Raw genomic sequence first — 12,924 nt, 5'->3', positions numbered from 1 at the left:
TTCATTTTGCCAAATGTACAAAATCCATTTATCCTGTCCTGGCGCTATACTTATTTTCACATTTTGTTTTTACACATTTTTCTCACAATTTTCCAAGGGGTCAGTCTAAACTTTGGCTTAAGGCCTGGATACGACTTCTGAATTTTATAACAGTCAACCAGCTATTCCCACATAATTCTCTCCCATAAATGACTGGCTACCTACAATTTATCATGGCTAATTCAGGGGGTCTAACAGTTTTTCGGGAGCAGGAGCAGGCTTTTCCGTTGCGATGACGCAGAAGACCCATCTGCTATCCCCGGCCCACTAGCTTTCTGAACGCCGTGTCTCCCGGCCCACTAGCTTTCTGAATGCCGTGTCTCCCGGCCCACTAGCTTTCTGAACGCCGTGTCTCCCGGCCCACTAGCTTTCTGAACGCCGTGTCTCCCGGCCCACTAGCTTTCTGAATGCCGTGTCTCCCGGCCCACTAGCTTTCTGAACGCCGTGTCTCCCGGCCCACTAGCTTTCTGAACGCCGTGTCTCCCGCTCGCCTAGCGTAGTAGTGACTACCGAACGGCTCCGTCTCACCTATTGCTGCTCATTGGACCCTATGATCACTCGGCTACACAGCTGATTCCTCCTGGACTGTTCACTAAGACGGTACTTCATTTTGTTTATCTATCGGCCCCAGCCTCGAACTCAGGTCCTGTGTGTACCTAACCTACCTAGCTCTCTGCCCATTCATCACCTTTTACCATTGTTGTTGTCTTACCTGCTGTTGTCTTAGCGGTGGTGCGCACTAATACCATTTCAATCGGAGACGTCACTCGCTCTGAGACCTGAAGTAGTTGTTCCCCTTGCTCTGCAAGGGCCGTGGCATTTGTGGCGCGATGGGTAACGATGCTTCATGGGTGTCAGGTGTTAATGTGTGCAGAGGGTCCCTGGTTCAAGCCCAGGTTGGGGCGAGGAGAGGGACAGAAGCTAAACTGTTACATTAGCAAGAATTCTTTTTTTTCTTACCTTCTACAACTCTATAAACAGTTTTTTGTCTCCCCCTCAGGATAACCAGTCACTCAGATGGCGTCTAAAAACTCTTAACAACTACTTTAACACACTTCTATCAATGAGGTAACCATAAGGGTTCCTCCTAGAATTTTACTTTTTAAAAACAAGTATAATAAAAAATAAATGCATTTTATGCTAAAAAGCTACCCACTAACCCCAACCTTTCCTCGCCTTGGCAGGCCGCTTGCTTTTCACAGAATGTCTCCTCCTGGCCGCTATGACCAGGGAATTTCCAACGTAAGCTTAGTACATTCCATTATCATTCACTTTTAAAACATTAATTTTTAATCATGAATTTCTAATCATTAACATTCCCTACTCCACTCAGTTATAATCCTACTCTAACCTAATTTATCACTTCTATTACATCTTAAAACATCCACCAACTTAAACATTTCATTATCAACCTCCTACAGGCCCTAAGGCCTTGTTCCTCTAAGCTTAACAAACAGTCTATATGCATCATACCTTAAAGCAAACAACATTAGAGCATTGTTAACCATTTTACTGCATTACCCCATCACCCTTTAATATACCCACTGTATGTTTCACCATGCTTTCAACATATGTAACCTTTTGATTATAATCTTAACAAGTGTGTCTCTAAAATGTCACAGACAACTGGCCTTTAGCCCACTACTCTTGTCAATTGTATTCTTTACAAACATGTGGGATGGACCTCTCTGTCTGTAAGAAGAGAGCTGCATTCTCATTTATTTATTTACAAAGCAGTCTTGCAGAAACGTCCTCTGTACATTTCACGTCCACTCCTGCTCCGGCGCTCGACGTCACCAGTCTATTAACTACCGGTCCTGGCAACCCACCTGCGTCTCATCATCAGTCACACCTGGACTTCATTACTCCAGGATTACTTACCCTTTATATATCACTTTTTAGTATTGTTTGTGTTTCCATGTCAGACGCGGCTCTTGTTTTTGTGGAGGTCAATGTTTGTTGTTATTAAACTCACAAACTATACCTGCTTCCTGACTCCCTGCGTCTACGTTACAGTACATTAATTAATTGACTTAAATTTTAGACGTAGAAATTACCAAACCGTTCTCAGGGATAGATAACACTCACAGATCCATTTGGTCTCCACAGAATTGGGAAAATCTCCTTTTAGTTTTTTTGCCCCTTATGTGTGGAACAATACAAAAGCATTTTGAATTATTGATTGGAGACTTATGTTACAGAATGCGATTGCTTTTCTTAAATATGTTTAGGATTGTGTATGTGTTTTATTATAGTGTGTTTTGTAGGGTGTTGTGTTTTATTATAGTGTGTTTTATTATAGTGTGTTTTGTAGGGTGTTGTGTTTTATTTGTAAACATATACAGGGCCCTCTTGTTAAAAATAGTTTTATCTCAATGTGACTCCCTGTTTAAATAAAGGTTAATAAATAAAAGTATTAGAGAAAATCTGAAAAAAATGGACCCCTCTGATGCTGTACGTTACATCGTGTTGTGTCACAACGTAACGAACAGCAGGCAGCCTAGTGGTTAGAGTGTAGGGGGGGTAGGTAGCCTAGTGGTTAGTTATTTACATTTAGTCATTTAGCAGATGCCCTTATCCAGAGCGACTTACAGTAGTGAGTGCATACATTTCATTTCATGCATTTTTTTTTGTACTGGTCCCCCGTGGGAAACGAACCCACAACCCTGGCGTTGCAAACACCATGCTCTACCAACTGAGCCACAGGGAAGACCTAAGTGTAGGGGGGGTAGGTAGTCTAGTGGTTAGAGTGTAGGGGGGTAGGTAGTCTAGTGGTTAGAGTGTAAGGGGGGGTAGGTAGTCTAGTGGTTAGAGTGTAGGGGGGGTAGGTAGTCTAGTGGTTAGAGTGTAGGGGTGGCAGGTAGCCTAGTGGTTAGAGTGTAGGGGTGTAGGTAGCCTAGTGGTTAGAGTGTAGGGGTGGTAGGTAGCCTAGTGGTTAGAGTGTAGGGGTGGTAGGTAGTCTAGTGGTTAGAGTGTAGGGGAGGTAGGTAATCTAGTGGTTAGAGTGTAGGGGGGGTAGGTAGTCTAGTGGTTAGAGTGTAGGGGGGGCAGGTAGCCTAGTGGTTAGAGTGTAGGGGGGGGTAGGTAGTCTAGTGGTTAGAGTGTAGGGGGGTAGGTAGTCTAGTGGTTAGAGTGTAGGGGGGGCAGGTAGCCTAGTGGTTAGAGTGTAGGGGGGGTAGGTAGTCTAGTGGTTGGAGTGTAGGGGGGGTAGCCTAGTGGTTAGAGTGTAGGGGGGTAGGTAGTCTAGTGGTTAGAGTGTAGGGGGGGTAGGTAGTCTAGTGGTTAGAGTGTAGGGGGGGTAGGTAGTCTAGTGGTTAGAGTGTAGGGGGGGTAGGTAGCCTAGTGGTTAGAGTGTAGGGGGGGTAGGTAGCCTAGTGGTTAGAGTGTAGGGGTGTAGGTAGCCTAGTGGTTAGAGTGTAGGGGTGGCAGGTAGCCTAGTGGTTAGAGTGTTGGGGGGGTAGGTAGTCTAGTGGTTAGAGTGAAGGGGTGGCAGGTAGCCTAGTGGTTAGAGTGTAGGGGTGTAGGTAGCCTAGTGGTTAGAGTGTAGGGGTGTAGGTAGCCTAGTGGTTAGAGTGTAGGGGGGGGGGGGGGTAGGTAGCCTAGTGGTTTGAGTGTAGGGGTGGTAGGTAGTCTAGTGGTTAGAGTGTAGGGGGGGTAGGTAGTCTAGTGGTTAGAGTGTAGGGGTGGCAGGTAGTCTAGTGGTTAGAGTGTAGGGGGGTAGGTAGTCTAGTGGTTAGAGTGTAGGGGCAGTAGGTAGTCTAGTGGTTAGAGTGTAGGGGGGTAGGTAGTCTAGTGGTTAGAGTGTAGGGGTGGTAGGTACCCTAGTGGTTAGAGCGTTGGGGGGGCAGGTAGCCTAGTGGTTAGAGTGTAGGGGGGGTAGGTAGTCTAGTGGTTAGAGTGTAGGGGGCGTAGGTAGTCTAGTGGTTAGAGTGTAGGGGGGGTAGGTAGTCTAGTGGTTAGAGTGTAGGGGAGGGAGGTAGCCTTGTGGTTAGAGCGTTTGGGGGGCAGGTAGCCTAGTGGTTAGAGTGTAGGGGGGGTAGGTAGTCTAGTGGTTAGAGTGTAGGGTGGCAGGTAGCATAGTGGTTAGAGTGTAGGGGTGGTAGGTAGTCTAGTGGTTAGAGTGTAGGGGGGGTAGGTCGTCTAGTGGTTAGAGTGTAAGGGTGGCAGGTAGCCTAGTGGTTAGAGTGTAGGGGTGGTAGGTAGTGTAGTGGTTAGAGTGTAGGGGTGGCAGGTAGCCTTGTGGTTAGAGTGTTGGGGGGGTAGGTAGTCTAGTGGTTAGAGTGTAGGGGTGGCAGGTAGCCTAGTGGTTAGAGTGTAGGGGTGTAGGTAGCCTAGTGGTTAGAGTGTAGGGGTGGTAGGTGCCGAGTGGTTAGAGTGTAGGGGTGGCGGCTGGCCTAGTGGTTAGAGTGTAGGGGTGGCAGGTAGCCTAGAGGTTAGAGTGTAGGGGTGGTAGGTAGCCTAGTGGTTAGAGTGTAGGGGTGGCAGGTAGCCTAGTGGTTAGAGTGTAGGGGGGTAGGTAGTCTAGTGGTTAGAGTGTAGGGGGGTAGGTAGCCTTGTGGTTAGAGCGTTTGGGGGGCAGGTAGCATAGTGGTTAGAGTGTAGGGTGGCAGGTAGCATAGTGGTTAGAGTGTAGGGGGGGTAGGTCGTCTAGTGGTTAGAGTGTAGGGGTGGTAGGTAGCCTAGTGGTTAGAGTGTAGGGGTGGCAGGTAGCCTAGTGGTTAGAGTGTAGGGGGGTAGGTAGTCTAGTGGTTAGAGTGTAGGGGGGTAGGTAGCCTTGTGGTTAGAGCGTTTGGGGGGCAGGTAGTCTAGTGGTTAGAGTGTAGGGTGGCAGGTAGCATAGTGGTTAGAGTGTAGGGGGGGTAGGTCGTCTAGTGGTTAGAGTGTAAGGGTGGCAGGTAGCCTAGTGGTTAGAGTGTAAGGGTGGCAGGTAGCCTAGTGGTTAGAGTGTAGGGGTGGTAGGTAGTGTAGTGGTTAGAGTGTAGGGGTGGCAGGTAGCCTTGTGGTTAGAGTGTTAGGGGGGTAGGTAGTCTAGTGGTTAGAGTGTAGGGGTGGCAGGTAGCCTAGTGGTTAGAGTGTAGGGGTGTAGGTAGCCTAGTGGTTAGAGTGTAGGGGTGGTAGGTGCCGAGTGGTTAGAGTGTAGGGGTGGCGGCTGGCCTAGTGGTTAGAGTGTAGGGGTGGCAGGTAGCCTAGAGGTTAGAGTGTAGGGGTGGTAGGTAGCCTAGTGGTTAGAGTGTAGGGGTGGCAGGTAGCCTAGTGGTTAGAGTGTTGGGGTGGCAGGTAGCCTAGTGGTTAGAGTGTAGGGGGGGTAGGTAGCCTAGTGGTTAGAGTGTAGGGGTGTAGGTAGCCTAGTGGTTAGAGCGTTAGGGAGGTAGGTAGTCTAGTGGTTAGAGTGTAGGGGAGGTAGGTAGTCTAGTGGTTAGAGTGTAGGGGGGTAGGTAGTCTAGTGGTTAGAGTGAAGGGGGGTAGGTAGTCTAGTGGTTAGAGTGTAGGGGTGGTAGGTATTCTAGTGGTTAGAGTGTAGGGGAGGTAGGTAGTCTAGTGGTTAGAGTGTAGGGGAGGTAGTCTAGTGGTTAGAGTGTAGGGGAGGTAGTCTAGTGGTTAGAGTGTAGGGGGGGTAGGTTGTCTAGTGGTTAGAGTGTAGGGGTGGTAGGTAGTCTAGTGGTTAGAGTGTAGGGGTGGTAGGTTGTCTAGTGGTTAGAGTGTAGGGGGGGTAGTCTAGTGGTTAGAGTGTAGGGGGGGTAGCCTAGTGGTTAGAGTGTAGGGGGGGGGGGGGGCAGGTAGTCTAGTGGTTAGAGTGAAGGGGGGTAGGTAGCCTAGTGGTTAGAGTGTTGGGGCAGTAGGTAGCCTAGTGGTTAGACTGTAGGGGGGGTAGGTAGTCTAGTGGTTAGAGTGTAGGGGTGGTAGGTAGTTTAGTGGTTAGAGTGTAGGGGTGGTAGGTAGTCTAGTGGTTAGAGTGTAGGGGGGTAGGTAGTCTAGTGGTTAGAGTGTAGGGGGGTAGGTAGTCTAGTGGTTAGAGTGTAGGGGCGGCAGGTAGCCTAGTGGTTAGAGTGTAGGGGTGGTAGCCAGCCTTGCGGTTAGAGTGTAGAGGGGGTCATGTAGCCTAGTGGTTAGAGTGTAGGGGGGGGGCATGTAGCCTAGTGGTTAGAGTGTAGGGGCAGTAGGTAGTGTAGTGGTTAGAGTGTAGGGGGGTAGGTAGTCTAGTGGTTAGAGTGTAGGGGGGGTAGGTAGCCTAGTGGTTAGAGTGTAGGGGGGGTAGGTAGCCTAGTGGTTAGAGTGTAGGGGGGGTAGCCTAGTGGTTAGAGTGTAGGGGGGGGGCAGGTAGTCTAGTGGTTAGAGTGTAGGGGGGTAGGTAGCCTAGTGGTTAGAGTGTAGGGGGGACAGGTAGCCTAGTGGTTAGAGTGTAGGGGGGACAGGTAGCCTAGTGGTTAGAGTGTAGGGGGGACAGGTAGCCTAGTGGTTAGAGTGTAGGGGGGACAGGTAGCCTAGTGGTTAGAGTGTAGGGGGGTAGGTAGGCTAGTGGTTAGAGTGTAAAGGGGGCAGGTAGTCTAGTGGTTAGAGTGTAGGGGGGGTAGGTAGTCTAGTGGTTAGAGTGTAGGAGTGGCAGGTAGCCTAGTGGTTAGAGTGTAGGGGTGGCAGGTAGCCTAGTGGTTAGAGTGTAGGGGGGGTAGGTAGCCTAGTGGTTAGAGTGTAGGGGGGCAGGTAGCCTAGTGGTTAGAGTGTAGGGGGGGGGGGGGGAAGGTAGTCTAGTGGTTAGAGTGTAGGGGGGGTAGGTAGTCTAGTGGTTAGAGTGTAGGGGGGTAGGTAGTCTAGTGGTTAGAGTGTAGGGGGGTAGGTAGTCTAGTGGTTAGAGTGTAGGGGGGTAGGTAGTCTAGTGGTTAGAGTGTAGGGGGGGTAGGTAGTCTAGTGGTTAGAGTGTAGGAGTGGCAGGTAGCCTAGTGGTTAGAGTGTAGGGGTGGCAGGTAGCCTAGTGGTTAGAGTGTAGGGGGGGTAGTTAGTCTAGTGGTTAGAGTGTAGGGGTGGCAGGTAGCCTAGTGGTTAGAGTGTAGGGGGGTAGGTAGTCTAGTGGTTAGAGTGTAGGGGGGTAGGTAGTCTAGTGGTTAGAGTGTAGGGGGGGTAGGTAGTCTAGTGGTTAGAGTGTAGGGGGGGTAGGTAGTCTAGTGGTTAGAGTGTAGGGGGGGTAGGTAGTCTAGTGGTTAGAGTGTAGGGGGGGTAGGTAGTCTAGTGGTTAGAGTGTAGGGGTGGGAGGTAGTCTAGTGGTTAGAGTGTAGGGGTGGGAGGTAGTCTAGTGGTTAGAGTGTAGGGGGGTAGGTAGTCTAGTGGTTAGAGTTTAGGGGGGTAGGTAGTCTAGTGGTTAGAGTGTAGGGGGGGGGGGGTAGGTAGTCTAGTGGTTAGAGTGTAGGGGTGGTAGGTAGTCTAGTGGTTAGAGTGTAGGGGCGGCAGGTAGCCTAGTGGTTAGAGTGTAGGGGGGGGGGGGGGGGGGGTAGGTAGTCTAGTGGTTAGAGTGTAGGGGGGGTAGGTAGTCTAGTGGTTAGAGTGTAGGGGTGGTAGGTAGTCTAGTGGTTAGAGTGTAGGGGTGGTAGGTAGTCTAGTGGTTAGAGTGTAGGGGGGTAGGTAGTCTAGTGGTTAGAGTGTAGGGGGGGTAGGTAGTCTAGTGGTTAGAGTGTAGGGGGGTAGGTAGCCTAGTGGTTAGAGTGTAGGGGGTAGTTAGCCTAGTGGTTTGAGTGTAGGGGTGGTAGGCAGCCTAGCAGTTAGAGTGTAGGGGGGGCAGGTAGCCTAGTGGCCAAAGCGTTGGCCCTGTAACCGAAAGGTTGCTAGATTGAATCCCCGAGCTGACAAGGTATAAATCTGTCGTTCTGCCCCTGAACAAGGCAGTTAACCCACTGTTCCTAGGATGTCATTGAAAATAAGAATTTGTTCTTATCTGACTTGCCTAGTTAAATAAAGGATAAATTATGCAAATCATTGTGTGCCGTCTTTCCAACAGGCGCTTCTCTCTCAGATCAAGTACATGCTTAACCAAAAACGCTTGAAAGAAAACTTCATTATTCATGATCTTCCTTTAAATTAATATTAATATTAAACACATTTTTCATGAGTAGGGTGCTAATAGAAATGTGGTCATCAATAACAAACACTGAATCAATCGATATTGAATTGCATGGCACTTTGATGTGCAGAATCTTACAAAGAATACCACTGTGCCAATCTCTGATCTGCATTTACACAAGCAAACCTGTCACCTGCGAACAAAGAGCTTTCATTTATTTTTATTTTTTTTGCTCTCATGTTTGCTGTGTTCACGTTTGCTGTGTTCACGTTTGCTGTGTTCACGTTTTGAAATACCTACCACTGTGCCAACCTATTCACGAGTGCTGTGTGTTAAATTATTTAAGTGTGAAATCTCATGTGTGCAATAATGCATGTCCTAAATTCTCACATGTGCTATCAAATGACATGCTCTAACCCACATTTAGATGCAACATTCCTGCGTGCCTCTCTTTCTGCTCAGATGAAGAAAATGAACGGGGACCAGCCTAAAAGACTAAAATGCACAGCCAGTTCGGTGATCTTTTACAGCCCGTCACCAAACTGCCATAGTTATGAACTATGGAATGTTTTTGGACCATTGGCCTCTCTGTAAACAGGTACTGATAAGAGGCACAACAAGAACGCTGATCCAAAAAAACTGATTGGAATGAAAAAAGTATTGTAATACATAACTGATTGGAATTAAAAAAACTGATTGGACTAAAATCATCAGGGTGAATCAAAACATATTGAGTTGTAGCCAAAAAATATTTACAAAAATATTTACAAAATGTTGTGTGTGTGTGTGTCTTTTCTCTACAGCTCCTGGCTGAGGCTGTACTTGGGACAGAACCAGTTACCCTCTGGCACCGCCACCAACTCCAGGCACTGGAGATGGAACCAGAGCTGGCAGAACTCACACTGCACCCACTCGTCAATTTCATCCTCATCAATCGGTGGCTTGATGTTGCGGCAGATGGCACAGTGCCCCTCCGGCGAGGTCTGCTACCTGGTGCCTCAGCCTTGCGTTTCCTGTTCTCTCTCTTCCTTTGAAACTCCTCCCTCTTCCTGTGCAGTTCCTCCCTCTTCCTGTGCAGTTCCTCCCTCTTCCTGTGCAGTTCCTCCCTCTTCCTGTGCAGTTCCTCCCTCTTCCTGTGCAGTTCCTCCCTCTTCCTGCGCAGTTCCTCCCTCTTCCTGTGCAGTTCCTCCTGCCTCCTCTGCTTTGCCTCCTCCTTGTCCTTCTTCTCCTGGTCCTGCTGGATGAGCATTTCATTGAAATCGTCAGCGGTGATGACCTAAGCTAGTAGAAGAAGTCTGTGCCTCACGGTCGGTTGCTTCTGCTGACCAAACTTGCTTGCCAAGATGGGAGGCATCAGGATGTTTTCCAGCCTCACTGAGACAATGCCTGTGGTCACCAGAGGGCTGGTTGGGGTGACCTGCTTGTAGGTGGGACAGCACACAGGGGATGGGGTTGCTGCTGCTGGAATTGCGGTGGTCTCTGCTATGGGGGCAGTGGTGGTGTTCACTGCGCAGGGAGCTGCTGTATGAGCCGCCGTGGTCGCTGCTATGGGGCTGGGATGGTCACTGCTGTGGGGGCAGCGATGGGGGCGGCTGCTGTGATCCTCACCTCCTGGGTGTGGTCATAGACCGTCCGGTTCAGGGGGGAAATCCAAGCCTTCCTGAACCCACCCTTGATGTATTAACTGCTCACCACCCTGGGGTAGGGCTGGTGCTGCATGGCAGAGAAGTGTTTCATGCCTATGACAACATCCCCCAGCACCAGGCCCAGGGGTGCCGCGTTGGTAGTGAAGACCGACATTTCCTCTCAAAATCAAATTAATTTCGTTATTTCTTTTGTGTTCATGCAACCTCATTTTTAAAGATAGTTCCAAGGAAATGGACTCACAAATGTGGACATCATTTCCATGTAATCCAACATAACTTTACTGCATATGTCATGGAAAGAGCAGGTGTTCATAACTGTTAGTACTCAGTGTATATGATGGAGGGAGAGGTCAGAGGTCACTTGGTGATACAACTGTTGTTAGTTGTTATATTTATATGTTAATATTGATGTTTTATACATAAATGTATTTAATGTTACGTAGTTTCTCGTGCTATTGAAATGTATCATATTAACCCTCATCATTCTCATGCTTTGTCCATTAACATTATATAAAGCAACATTATGTTCCTTCATCTCTCATTGAACAGAATCACATCCTTCCTCTCTGAAAATAAAGTTCCCTACTTTGTGTAATTCATCAATTAAAACTGTATTTATTTATTTATCAAGACATTATCAGCGGTGAGTGTAACGTTAATTACTCGTGAGTTTATCAATACAGTAGTTAATTCAATCAATAATATATTTTTTGCATCATCACTGCGAGCTATCATGACTCTCAAAAGCCGTGACAGGCTTGAAGTCGGAGGTTTACGTACACTTAGGTTGGAGTCATTAAAACCCTTTTATCAACCACTCCACAAATGTTTTGTTAACAAACTATAGTTTTGGCAAGTCAGTTAGGACATCTACTTTGTGCATGACACAAGTAATTTTTCCAACAATTGTTTACAGACAGATTATTTCACTCATAATTCACTGTATCACAATTCCAGTGGGTCAGAAGTGTACATACACTAAATTGACTGTGCCTTTAAACAGCTTGGAAAATTCCAGAAAATGATGTCATGGCTTTAGAAGCTTCTGATAGGCTAATTGACATCATTTGAGTCAATTGGAGGTGTACCTGTGGATATATTTCAAGGCCGACCTTTAAACTCAGTGCCTCTTTGCTTGACATCATGGGAAAATCAAAAGAAATAAGCCAAGACCTCAGAAAAAGATTTGTAGACCTCCACAAGTCTGGTTCATCCTTGGGAGCAATTTCCAAATGCCTGAAGGTACCACGTTCATCTGTACAAACAATAGTACGAGCTAGCTACATAGTTGTATCTGCTGTCTTTGTATCAAGGATAAAGGTGTAGCTCTGAGGAACTAACAAGGTTAGCTAGCCAGCTGTATTCGTTCGTTTGCGCCGTTTTCGAAACGGCGTCAACACCATAACACCACAGCCACTGCTAGCTAGCCAACTTTACCAATTAGCAGTACTGTAGAAACCATATACATTACAACGGAACGATTTGACTAGTGTAATGTTAGCTAGCTACATAGTTGTCTTTGTATGAAGATAAAGGCGTAGTACAGAGTAACTATCGAGATTAGCTAGCCAGCTACATTTTCTAACATAGTCTACAACACGCCCACTGCTAGCTAGCTAACCCTACCAGCTAGCTGTATCATTTTTAGTCAATAAGATTTTTGCAACGTAAGCTTAACTTTCTGAACATTCGAGATGTGTAGGCCACTTGTGTAGCTAGCAGGACTGACTTTGTGTTAGCTAGCCAACGTTTAATTACTTCTGCGTTATGAACTAGACACGGACACGAATGATCCATTGGTAGCTTGTTGTTACCAAGTATTGGTGCTAACCGTGTGTTTATAGGATGCTAGCATGCTAGTTAGCTACGGCGTCATAGGACACGGTGCACTAGGTGGGTTTTCACGGAAGAATACTGTACTAAGTTATCTAGCGGAATAAACTAAGTTTGAGCCTATTCCTGTAAACATTGAACCACTGTAGTTTACGTCAATTTTAATTTCTAGTGGTAGCTAGAAAAGTTATATTTTAGCGTTTTAGTGTTTCAGTGAATTGTTAGTGAGGGATGGCCTGCTCTCTCGCTTCCCCAGTTGTTTAGTTAATTTTTCATGCCAATCTCCTTTGCATTAGCGTAGCCTCTCCTGTAGCCTATCAACTATGTGTCGGTCTATCCCTGTTCTCTCCTCTCTGCACAGGCCATACAAACGCTTCACATCGCGTGGCCGCTGCCACTCTAACCTGGTGGTCCCAGCGCGCACAACCCACGTGGAGTTCCAGGTCTCCGGCAGCCTCTGGAACTGCCGGTCTGCGGCCAACAGGCAGAGTTCATCTCAGCCTATGCTACCCTCCAGTCCCTCGACTTCTTGGCGCTGACGGAAACATGGATTACCACAGAAAACACTGCTACTCCTACTGCTCTCTCCTCGTCTGACCACGTGTTCTAGCACACCCCGAGAGCATCTGGTCAGCGGGGTGGTGGCACTGGGATCCTCATCTCTCCCAAGTGAACATTCTCTCTTTCTCCCCTGACCCATCTGTCTATCTCCTCATTTGAATTCCATGCTGTCACAATCACTAGCCCATTCAAGCTTAACATCCTTACCATTTATCGCCCTCCAGGTTCCCTTGGAGAGTTCATCAATGAGCTTGACGCCTTGATAAGTTCTTTTCCTGAGGATGGCTCACCCCTCACATTTCTGGGTGACTTTAACCTCCCTACGTCTACCTTTGACTCATTTCTCTCTGCCTCCTTCTTTCCACTCCTCTCCTCTTTTGACCTCACGCTCTCACCGTCCCCCCCTACTCACAAGGCAGGAAATACGCTTGACCTCATCTTCACTAGATGTTGTTCTTCTACTAATCTCACTGTAACTCCCCTCCAAGTCTCCGATCACTACCTTGTATCCTTTTCCCTCTCGCTCTCCTCCAACACTACTCACTCTGCCCCTACTCAGATGGTATTGCGCCGTCGCAACCTTCGCTCTCTCTCTCCTGCTACTCTCTCCTCTTCCATCCTATCATCTCTTCCCTCTGCTCAATCCTTCTCCAACCAATCTCCTGATTCTGCCTTCTCAACCCTCCACTCCTCCCTTTCTGCATCCTTTTACTCTCTATGTCCCCTATCCTCCCGACCGGCTCGGTCCTCCCCTCCTGCTCCGTGTCTTGACGACTCATTGCGAGCTCACAGAACAGG

Source organism: Salmo trutta, chromosome 19 (genome assembly GCF_901001165.1).
Source record: "Salmo trutta chromosome 19, fSalTru1.1, whole genome shotgun sequence".
Classification (NCBI taxonomy): domain Eukaryota; kingdom Metazoa; phylum Chordata; class Actinopteri; order Salmoniformes; family Salmonidae; genus Salmo; species Salmo trutta.
Note: the sequence above shows the minus strand (reverse complement) of the source record.